This window comes from Mirounga angustirostris, unplaced genomic scaffold (genome assembly GCF_029215605.1).
Source record: "Mirounga angustirostris isolate CCGP_5_RB_7025 unplaced genomic scaffold, mMirAng1.0.hap1 SCAF_10, whole genome shotgun sequence".
NCBI classification, from domain to species: Eukaryota; Metazoa; Chordata; class Mammalia; order Carnivora; family Phocidae; genus Mirounga; species Mirounga angustirostris.
The window spans coordinates 85,410,999-85,422,736 of NW_026991718.1; the positions used below are offsets into that span (position 1 = coordinate 85,410,999).

Consider the following 11,738-nt stretch of genomic DNA (forward strand, 5'->3'; position numbering starts at 1 on the left):
GATATCCGGAGCATCTCCTCACAGAAAAGAGTGAGGGCACATAGACGTGCAATTACACTAGTGGAGCAACACAGCGTGATGCAGTCAGTGAACAAAACATACTCTTCATTGGAGGTTTAAGGCTTTCACTAAACACAGTGCCCTAATTTGCCCTAGTGCTCTGTCTTCTGATCTTCAGTGATGAACAGACAGGGGTGGGGTATGGGGAGGGGGCGCTCCAGCTGAGCTGAATGCAAGCCGAGCCAGCTCAAAGCACTTCAGCTTTAAAGCAAACCCCTCATTAAGAAACTTGTAAAGCAACATTGGCTATGGTAAAGATGGAGGCAATGAGAAGTGAACACAGCTGTGGTAAAAATAGCATACATTTACTCTCCACACTGATATTTAATCCATTATGGAGTCATTTCTGTCCCTTTTTCTGATACAACATTCCTTTCAAAAGCCTCCGGCCACGCTGATCAATGAGAGCAGCTCTGCTTATCTAAGTGGTGGGTTGCAGATCCGCAGATTGAAGTCAAGGTGGTTCTTCTGGTGGCAGCCCTGGGAGCTCGGGGACACATTTCATCGTGTCACAAGGGACACTCAGAGACCTTGTGAGACCGGGTTCTTCCTACTATCATATTTCCTCTTTATGTGAAGTGGTCACTCTCATTTAAATAAACTATAAAATGAGAGGCATCAATAAAGATAGCACCCATGTCAAGTCGGGCTTGAGTGTATAAATTTCTCCAAATATTCCTTATTAATTAAATAGCTTGGAGCCACTCCTATGGTAACAAAGCCCTCAAGTTTAATGAACCATCACAATGACAACTGGTTACGTGGTCTTAATTTTACCCTCTAGAAACATTCTCAGTGAGGAATTAGTCTCACTATATAAATATTTTCTCGATCCCAAAATTAGCCCTAAATCTTAAGTTAAATCGGCTTTTCCTCTTTATGGCAGAATTGACAAGTTTGGGTGACCTGTACTTTGTAATTTCCAAAGCAGGTGTCCTACTTTATATAAAATATAAGCTGTAGAGTTTCAGTTTGTCTTTGTTTCATATAGAGATTAGTTTTTTTTTTTTTAAGTGTTATTAAGTCATAATACAAATTCAGGACCTGGAATTGTTGATACTTTGTTTCAAGAGAAACAGTGCTTCTTGAAGCTATTTACTGAAAGGTGAGAGGGTGAGGGAACAGAGAAGCTGTCTGAGTGCTGTTGGTGTGCCTGCCATAAAGGGCCCCTCATTTTGCACCTGCTCTTCTATACTGACTAGGTTTGGCTTTATTGTAGCCATTTTAACCTTGGTCTTGTAGTCTCTTATATTCTTGCTTCTTCCATCAAATTGCTCTTGTCCTGAGAATTTTCCTACCTTACTTAATTCTATAGCCCCAGCATATGGACAGTACTTGTCACACAATAGGCACTTAATTATTGCTTGTTACATGAATGCTTAATAAATATCAAACCTAAGCTGCCATCTTGCATCCCCGTGCGTGTGCACCTAATCTCAGCTGGTTTGCCCGAGACCCCCTGAGCGCCAACCCTATTCCCCCGCGTGGTCCCATTTCCTCTCCAACAAGATGAAAGAAACTATCATGAACCAGGAGAAACTCGCCAAACTGCAAGCACAAGTGTGCATTGGTAGGAAAGGAACTGCTCACCAAAAGAAGGTGGTTCATAGAACGGCTACAGCAGATGATAAAAAACTTCAGTTCTCCTTAAAGAAGTTAGGGGTAAACAATATCTCTGGTATTGAAGAAGTGAATATGTTCACAAACCAAGGAACAGTGATCCACTTTAACAACCCAAAGTTCAGGCGTCGCTGGCCGCGAACACTTTCACCATTCAGGCCATGCTGAGACAAAGCAGCGGACAGAAATGCTACCCAGTATCTTAAACCAACTCGGTGCAGGCAGTCTGACTAGTTTAAAAAGACTGGCTGAAGCTCTGCCCAAACAATCTGTGGATGGAAAAGCACCACTTGCTACCGGAGAGGATGATGATGATGAAGTTCCAGATCTTGTGGAGAATTTTGATGAAGCTTCCAAGAATGAAGCAAACTGAATTGAGTCAACTTCTGAAGAACATAAAACTTGAAGAAGTTACTGGGAGCTGCTATTTTATATTATGACTGCTTTTTAAAATTTTGTTCGTGGATCTGATAAAATCTAGATCTCTTAATATTTTTAAGCCCAAGCCCCTTGGACACTGCAGCTCTTTTCAGTTTTTGCTTATATACAATTCATTCTTTGCAGCTAATTAAGTTGAAGAAGCCTGGGAATAAAGTTTGAAACAAGGTTAATAAAGTTCTTTGCCTAGGAATGAATGAATGAATGAATAAATAAATAAATAAATAAATAAATAAATAAATAAATAAATAATCAAAACTAAGTTTACAGAACCACTAAACCAGCTGTGAAAAAAATCTTAGCTAGTCTGCACTGACTAATGAGGAATGTAGTTGCCTCCCTAATAAATACATTACTCAAGTAGCAGACTCGGGACCAGAACTTGGATCACTGCAACCTGGCTGCTTCCCCATGTTGTCTGTCTTCCTCCCCCAAAGCTGTCTCTCATACTTGACTTCACATTTCCTTTAGAGTCAGTTCGTGTCTGAGCTGAGCTGTGGTGTGAAGTGGATCAAACATTTGTGTGCTAATTCAGAAAGTTGGGTCAGTAGTGATTGCCTGAAATGCCAGGCATTCTAGAACTGTGCCAGGGTTTAGAAAGAGAGTCCCAGTGCTGGGTGATGATGAATACCACGTGAGGGTATGAGTGTGTTGGTGGTTGTGCCGGATGTTCAAGTGCCACACATGAAATTTAAGTAAGTCCCTGCTTGTTGAGCACCTGCTTTGTGCAAGCCATTCCAGAAGATGCTCAGGGTAGGGGTGGCATTTAAAAATTAATGAGGAGTTTACCTAGGATCAAATATTAACCAAGCAAGAAAATCGTTGTGACTTCATAAAAAGTCAGGGACTCTGAAAAGAGATGTGGCACCCAAAGACCTTAGTTTGAGTTAAGAAACAGCCATCTAGCTGGTGGGCAACACTGGGCATGTCATTTAACCTCTCTGAGCCTCAGCATCTTTATCTGCAAAAGGTATTAAGGGAGAATGCTTTCAACAGTCAATAATAAAACACAAAAATCACTTAAATAATAATTTGTTGTCTCATTTAACCAGAAGTGAGGAAGTAGGTCATTCTAGAGTTGGTGAACTCAGTAGCTTGTTGATGATGTGAGGACCCTGGGCGCCCCCACCTTGCAGCCCTGCCATTCTCAGGGTGTCAGAAGTGCCTCCGCAGGAGTCACAACATGGCTTCACCAGCTCCAAAAATTCAATCCTCACACCACAGTGTCCCAGAGTAAAAAAAAATGGGGAGGAGATGGTCAGTATTCACCCGTGCATTTGCATTATCATTTCCCCAAAGTCTCCTTTTTGTCACATAGGCTGGAACTAGGTCCCAGTACCTGATACCCTAGGTCTGCCCATGGTAAAGGGGAGGCGGGTCTGGCATGACTGATTTTGGTGAGCAGAATTCATCCCCTGGGCCCCAGGTCAACACTGCCACACACCTGAATGAAATCCGGACTCCGACAGTAAGGAAGGAAGGAATTAGGACTCGTCAGGAAACCAAGTGGCCTGCTACAGAAACCTCACCTGCAAATCTTTTGTGAGGCTTGAAGTAATGGGAATGAAAGTGCACTTTGTAAACTATAAATCACTGTACAGCTTAAAGTTATTATTTCTGTCATAATTATATTTGCTAACAGCAAGTGTTCTCACCTGGGGCATTTTGCCTCATTTCTTCACTGTGAGGAACTTCGTAATAATGGGTTATCCAGGAAAGGGAAAAATACCAACTTGTCTCCAAGTTCCTGAACTTAGGTAAATATAGCTGGTAGCTCCTAAAATTAAAATATCTATGCACTTTCTCCAAGGGAATGAATGTTTCCTGTTAGTTAGAATTTGAGAGGGTAATTGAGATGAGGGCTGAGGACCAATGAGGCAGAGAGCTCCAAGTGGACAGATGCCATCTGGGGTAGCTGCCTCACTCCCCCCAAATTGCTTTTCACTGGAAGCATCCCCATATACACATGTCTATACCATGTGGTCCTACCCTACTGGTCAGAAGGGATTGGTCCAGAGGAGGACCCCAGACTGACGCTGGATCAGTCATATTCTCTCTGCGATGAAGTTTGGAATAGAAACACAAACCTGGAGCTGCCAAGTGGAATACCCTGAACACAGGGCTCTGGTGAGAAGGCCCCCAACTTCCAGCTCCTGAAATGCTTAGCACTACCATGGGCCACTAGATGCCATAGGTTACTATAGTACCTTACCTAGGAGGATATCAATTTCAAAGCAAACAAGACATTTTCCCTTCCTTCTTGATGCCTCCCCTTGATCTTTTCCATCACTGACCACTAACCTGCTAGTATGGACAGCTATTCTTTTCCTACCTTCTGAATTTCAAAATTTTATGTCCTCAAGAAGGAAGAGAAATTTTTCTTCTTCTAATGAGTCATTATTATTATACAAACCTGATCTTATTCATGCCAACTTAAAATAATACCCCATCAATACCCCATCCTTTACCTATACGACCTTCTAGAAACTGCCCCATTTCTTTATTCCTATTCACAGCAGAACCCTCAAAAGATCGCCTCTACTTGCTACTTCACTTCCCCTTCTCCTATTCCCTCATGAACCCACTCCAGTTAGGCTTCTGTTCTTATCACGATGCCTAAGGTGGGCTTGTCAAGGTCATTAGCAACCACAGCTCCATTAGACCTAATGTCAGTCTTCAGATCTCTGTAGGGAAGCCAAGCAGCGGCATATGGCACTTGAAAGAGTATCTCCACTGAGTTCCAGCATGCCATTTATAACATTCTCTTTTGACTTTACTGCCCCATTCTTTTCTGTCTCTTTTACTGTTCCTGTTCTCTTTTCCTACTTCCCATTTTGAAGTGGCTCATGGCTTAGCCCTTGGACCTCTTCCTCCTAGGCCCCACCACCCAGGTGGTCTCACCCAGTCATGGCTCAGCCCTTGGACTTCTTCTCTTCTCTTTCCACACCCACTCCTCAGGTAAAGTCTATACTGGTATCTCCCAAATGTTCACGTATACAGTTGTCAATCCACATCTCCAGGTGAATGTCCTATTAGCATCTCAGATCTAACAGGTTCTCTGGCAAACTCTTGATAACTCTTCCACAAAATTGCTCCTCTTATAGTCTTCCCTGTCTCCACAAGTGGCAAGTTGACTCTGCCAGTTTTCAGACAAAAAACCTTGATATATCTTTGTCATATCTACATCCACTCCATCTAAAACCAAATTATGTTGGCTTTACGTTCACAAATGCCCAGAATCTGACAATTTCTTATCATCTTTACCACTAACACTTGACTCTAGGCCATTAACATTTCTTACATAAATTATTGCAATAGATTCTTCACTGTCTCTTTTTTTTCTACCGTAGGCCTCTTACAATCAACCCTAAGCCCCAAAACATTCCTTAAAATTTGTCAGATTATGTTAATCTTTGCTTAAAACACCCAAATTTCTTCCCAGCTCACTCAAAGTAAAAGACGAAATTCTTACACGACCTACAAGGCACTACTTGATCTGGCCCCCTCTTCTACTTCTCTGTCCTTATCTACTACCATGTCCCTACTACCCATTCATTCTTCTCTGGCTTCTTTGCCTTTACTCAAATATACCACAAATTCTCCTGCCCCAGGGCCTTTGCACTGTTTTTTTGTTCTTCTACCTGGAACATTTTGCCTGTTGTTGGAATAATCCATTCCATCACTTCCTTCTGATATCACTCAAATATCCACTATCCTATAGGCATTCTCTGTCAACCTTTGAAAATCTCATATACCATTAACTGTTAGTATTTAATATTACAGGGCTGCCCCTAAAGTTTGTGGGGCCCTGGACAATCTATCTTTGTTAGTGTCCCTGTCCACATAAACAATCTGACTCACCCAAAATTGGCATGTCACAGCCATTTTAACAGCCCAACCCATGCAACCCCTTGAAAGATACACTGCCATGACAGTGGTACCCTCCTAGAATCAGAATCTGGCTATAAGGCCCTATGATGACCCTATACATGTAAGTCACAGAACTTCTCAGGGAATTTGGCCCATCCTATGCAAGAGATAGGTACCCAGAGAGTGCCCCAGAGTGGGGAGATGGGGTCAAAGTCTCTTTTCAAATTTGAAACATCCTAGGTAGATGGCACTGCCAGGCCCAGCTTGACCCAGACACCACAGGGACTTGCAGAATTTTAAGAAACCCACTCAAGAATGCAGAGCTCCCTAAGATGCTAAACCCAAGTCAGGCATTCCACTTGCCCACTTCTAAAGGCAATTTTCTCTCTCTATATTTTTTCTCTCTGTCTCTGTCTCTCTCTCATACACTTACACACACACGCACACACACGCATGCATGCACACACACAATACATATACTCAATGTCCCAAAGATTTACTATCAACTCCTAAAACACTATACATTTATTCACATAATTATTTATTTTGGATCCAACCATACCATAATGATTTTGGGCAAGGGTCTTTTCTGTTTTACTCACTGATGTAATCCCAATGAACAATAGCACCAGACTTATGGTAACTGTTCAATAAATAGTTGTTGAATGTGCAAATTAATGATTGAATGCTGTCTCCAAAATATGTCTCTCTAAGGATATATGTCCCCAATATGGAAAAGGATTTTACTGTATTTGTCTTGCTTTTTTTGTTTACAAACACTACCACATCTCAGATCACTTAGAAATGATCCATTTTCAGTTTGAATTTTACTGTTGAAATTAGAGGGGTATATTTTTAGATATGGGAGCAGTGGCTTTGGGCTCAGACACAGAGTATTTTGTTGTAGTGACCGGGACATGTCATTAGAGGTACAGAAAGAGACAAGGCATCATGCAGGAAAATGGGAGCACATTTCAGAATGACTTATGCGTTTGATTTGGAGATTTTGGAGAAGGGACCTTCAGGGGTAGCTCTGGTCACTGAATGAAACAAGGCTTGTGAGATATTATAAGCATGCTGAATTGAGTTTTCAAAGCTAGTAATAAAAGGGCAGTATTTTCTTGTGTAGATTGTTTTTATTGATCTGGGGTCTGATATTACATTGACATTTCTATTTGAGGGGCAGGTTCCTGCACACTGTTTGAGGACTTTCCACGTCCCAGTGTGCTTATTCTTCTTTCCCCAAAGGGGCTGACTGTCCCAGGAACAGATGAAACATTGGAACAACAAGTGGCCTACCCCCCTCCATCATACCCCACAGCTGGGCAAGGTCCACCCCAGCTTTTCCTGCCATTCAGTCCTGGCTTCCCTGCCCTCTCTAGGGTGGCAAGGCATGGTGGGTACCGCCCTGCAGCCGACCTGCTCCTTCTCTCCCTGCAGAAGGTCACTGTCTGCCCGAGCACCTGCCATGTCCCAGCTAATTGTGGCTGAGCCCTTAGGTAGCACCTGTCACATTTCCTTGCTTTCTGTCATTATTATTATAATTTAAAACAAACAAACAAATAAAACAGGAAATATATAAATACATGAACATCAAAATTGTGTTTGACACTCTTTTTCTCAGAATTCAAGGAAATATCATAATGCTGAGACTTTGAAATATACCAACCATTTACTAGAACAGTATTTTCAAAGTGTGCTCCATGATAAAATAACTTTTCAGAATATTAATAGGTATTACATAAATACAGAATCAAATACTAGTAGATGTTATACAAAGAGTGGGTCAGGGAAGAGGAAAACCCTAGCATGAAGAAGATTTCTTTAGCATAGGGCCTATGCAGTTCTTGCAACACTCTTTGGTCAGTGCTGTTGAAGAGAAGGATAGCTTGGATAAATTCTGCATCAATTAGCATAGCATCTAATTTAATAGCAACCCAGAACCATATACATACTTCCTTTGTCTCAACTGACATTAAAGACTCTTTTAGTTAGAAACGTATATTTAAACACACAAGGAAACAAAGGACCAAAAATGGTTTGAAAGGTGAATTAATTTTTTTTTTAATTTAGAATACCTCCCTTTCCAAGTGTGAGAATCTCAAAGGAAAAAGGTTAATTGATGTTGCAACCCCATTTCATGATTCTTGTTTTCCTTTGTTGGAGATACCAGCAAACACTAATGCAGCATCATATGTACTGAACTGGTAAAAAGGAGGTAAAATCAAAATGACAAAGATAAGACAGGGGCAGAGAAGTGAACTGGAAAAAACTTTTACCTTCTCCACCCAAGATATGACACGGGCCGCCTATTGTTCATAATAACCTGTATTTGCCTTAATAAGATGCAATAAATCTAACGGAGAATCCCACTGAGAGCAACAGTTGAAATTTAAAGAAGAAAAAAAGAAACAACTAGGGTCTAATGGATTGATACAAGGAAAACATTTGTCTATACTCTGCTCAAAATATGTGGGTGGGCATGTGAAAAAATCAAACCAATAAATATATCTAAATCAAGAAAGCTGCCATTTGTTAAATTTTGTTTCTTATTACATTTACAAATGCATGCTTGTTAAATAGCCTCTAGGCCCATGTTAATATAAAGATTGAAAGCATAAATTATTCAAATAAAATTACCTAAGTGAGATAGGTGGCAATTTTACCACTCTTGGGAAGATATCAAGTCTGAAAATAAATATGATAATCCACAACACAACTAAGAGTAAAATATTTAAAATGTCTTTTTTTTTATATTTCAGGAATTTTTTTTTACTATTATGTTATGTTAGTCACCATACATCACATCATTAGTTTTTGATGTAGTGTTCCATGATTCATTGTTTGTGTAAACACCCAGTGCTCCATGCAGAACGTGCCCTCTTTAATACTCATCACCAGGCTAACCAATCTTCCCACCCCCCTCCCCTCTAGAACCCTCAGTTTGTTCTTCAGAGTCCATCATCTCTCATAGTTCATCTCCCCCTCCGATTGCCCACTTTCATTCTTTCCCTCCTGCTATCTTCTTTTTTTTTCCCATATAATGTTTTATTTGTTTCAGAGGTACAGATCTGTTCTTCAACAGTCTCACACAATTCACAGCACTCACCATAGCACATACCCTCCCCAATGTCTATCACCCAGCCAACCGATCCCTCCCACCCCCCACTACTCCAGCAACCCTCAGTTTGTTTCCTGCAATTAAGAATTCCTCATATCAGTGAGGTTATATGATACATGTCTTTCTCTGATTGACTTATTTCGCAAAGCATAATACCCTCCAGTTCGATCCACGTCGTTGCAAATGGCAAGATTTCATTCCTTTTGATGGCTGCATAATATTCCATTGTATATATATATACACCACATCTTCTTTATCCATTCATCTGTCGATGGACATCTTGGCTCTTTCCACACTTTGAATCTTGTGGACATTGCTGCTATAAACATCAGGGTGTACGTATCCCTTTGGATCCCTACAGTTGTATCTTTGGGGTAAATACCCAGTAGTGCAATTGCTGGATCGTATGGTAGCTCTATTTTCAACTTTTTGAGGAACCTCTACACTGTTTTCCAGAGTGGCTGCACCAGCTTGCATTCCCACCAAGAGTGTAGGAGGGTTCCCCTTTCTCCACATCCCCACCAACATCTGTCATTTCCTGACTTGTTAATTTGAGCCATTCTGACTGGTGTGAGGTGGTATCTCATTGAGGTTTTGATTTGGATTTCCCTGATGCTGAGCGATGTTGAGCACTTTTTCATGTGCCTGTTGGCCATTTGGATGTCTTTTTTGCAGAAATCTCTGTTCATGTCTTCTGCCCATTTCTTGATTGGATCATTTGTTCTTTGGGTGTTGAGTTTAAGAAGTTCTCTATAGATTTTGGATACTAGCCCTTTATCTGATATGTCATTTGCAAATATCTTCTCCCATTCTGTCGGTTGTCTTTTGGTTTTGTTGACTGTTTCTTTTGCTGTGCAAAAGCTTTTTATCTTGATGAGGTCACAATAGTTCATTTTGCCCTTGCTTCCCTTGCCTTTGGCAATGTTTCTAGGAAGCAGTTGCTGCAACTGAAGTTGAAGAGGTTGCTGCCTGTGTTCTCCTTTAGGATTTTGATGGACTCCTGTTTCACATTGAGGTCTTTCAACCATTTGGAGTCTATTTTAGTGTGTGGTGTAAGGAAGTGGTCCAGTTTCATTCATCTACATGTAGTTGTCCAATTTTCCCAACACCATTTGTTGAAGAGACTGTCTTTGTTCCATTGGACATTCTTTCCTGCTTTGTCAAAGATTAGTTGACCATAGAGTTGAGGATCCATTTCTGGGCTCTCTATTCTGTTCCATTAATCTATGTGTCTGTTTTTGTGCCAGTACCATACTGTCTTGATGATCACAGCTTTGTAATAGAGCTGGAAGTCCAGAATTGTGATGCCGCCAGCTTTGCTTTTCATTTTCAACATTCCTCTGGCTATTTGGGGTCTTTTCTGGTTCCATACAAATTTTAGGATTATTTGTTCCATTTCTTCTTATTTGTTCCATTTCTTCTTACTTGTTCCATATTGTCTGTGTTCCTTTCTGGTCTATGTTGCTTTTAGGCTGTTTGCTTAGAGGACTCCTTTCAATATTTCTTGTAGAGCTGGTTTCGTGTTTGCAAATTCCTTTAGTTTTTGTTTGTCCTGGAAGCTTTTTATCTCTCCTTCTATTTTCAGTGACAGCCTAGCTGGATATAGTATTCTTGGCTGCATATTTTCCTCATTTAGTGCTCTGAATATATCATGCCAGTCCTTTCTGGCCTGCCAGGTCTCTGTGGATAAGTCTGTTATCAATCTAATGTTTCTACCATTGCAGGTTACAGATCTCCTCCTGAGCTGCTTTCAGGATTTTCTCTTTGTCCCTGAGAGTCATAAGTTTTACTATTAGATGTCGGGGTGTTGACCTATTTTTATTGATTTTGAGAGGGGTTCTCTGTGCTTCCTGGATTTTGATTCCTGTTTCCTCCCCCACATTAGGGAAGTTCTGTTATAATTTGCTCCAGTACACCTCCTGTCCTTCTCTTGCTTTCTCCTTCTTCTAGGATCCCAATTATTCTAATGTTGTTTCATCTTATGGTATCACTTATCTCTCAAATTCTGTCCTCATGATCCAGTAGTTGTTTATCTCTCTTTTTCTCAGCTTCTTTATTTTCCATCATTTGGTGCTCTATATCACTAATTCTCTCTTCTGCCTCATTTATCCTAGCAGTTAGCACCCCCATTATTGACTGCACCTCATTAATAGCCTTTTTGATTTCGACTTGGTTAGATTTTAGTTCTTTCATTTCTCCAGAAAGGGTTTCTCTGATATCTTCCATGCTTTATTCAAGCCCAGGTAATATTTTTAAAATCATCATTCTGAACTCTAGCTCTGACATCTTACTAATGTCCATATTGATTAGGTCCCTGGCAGTTGGTACTGCCTCTTGTTCTTTTTTTTTAGGTGATTTTTCCCTCTTGTCATTTTGTCCAGAGGAGAAGAGATGAATGAGAGAACAAAATGCTAACAGGGTAACAACCTCCCCAGAAAATATATTCTAAACAAATCAGAAAAGACCTGAAACTGGGGGAAAAGAAAGGGAAAGAAAGAAAAAAGATAAAGGAAAAAAAAAAAAAAGATAAAAACCAACAAAAACAAAACAAAACAAAACAGAATATGATCAAATATGATCAGGCTGGTGCATAGGTCAGTGCCACACACTAGATTTTTGGCGATTCTGG

The 11,738-nt window shown here is 40.6% G+C and overlaps 1 pseudogene; it reads left to right on the forward strand.

The window, feature by feature from the left end:
- Positions 1-1,543: 1,543 nt before the first annotated feature.
- Positions 1,544-2,244, forward strand: LOC135361681 (transcription factor BTF3-like; annotated as a pseudogene).
- Positions 2,245-11,738: the final 9,494 nt, after the last annotated feature.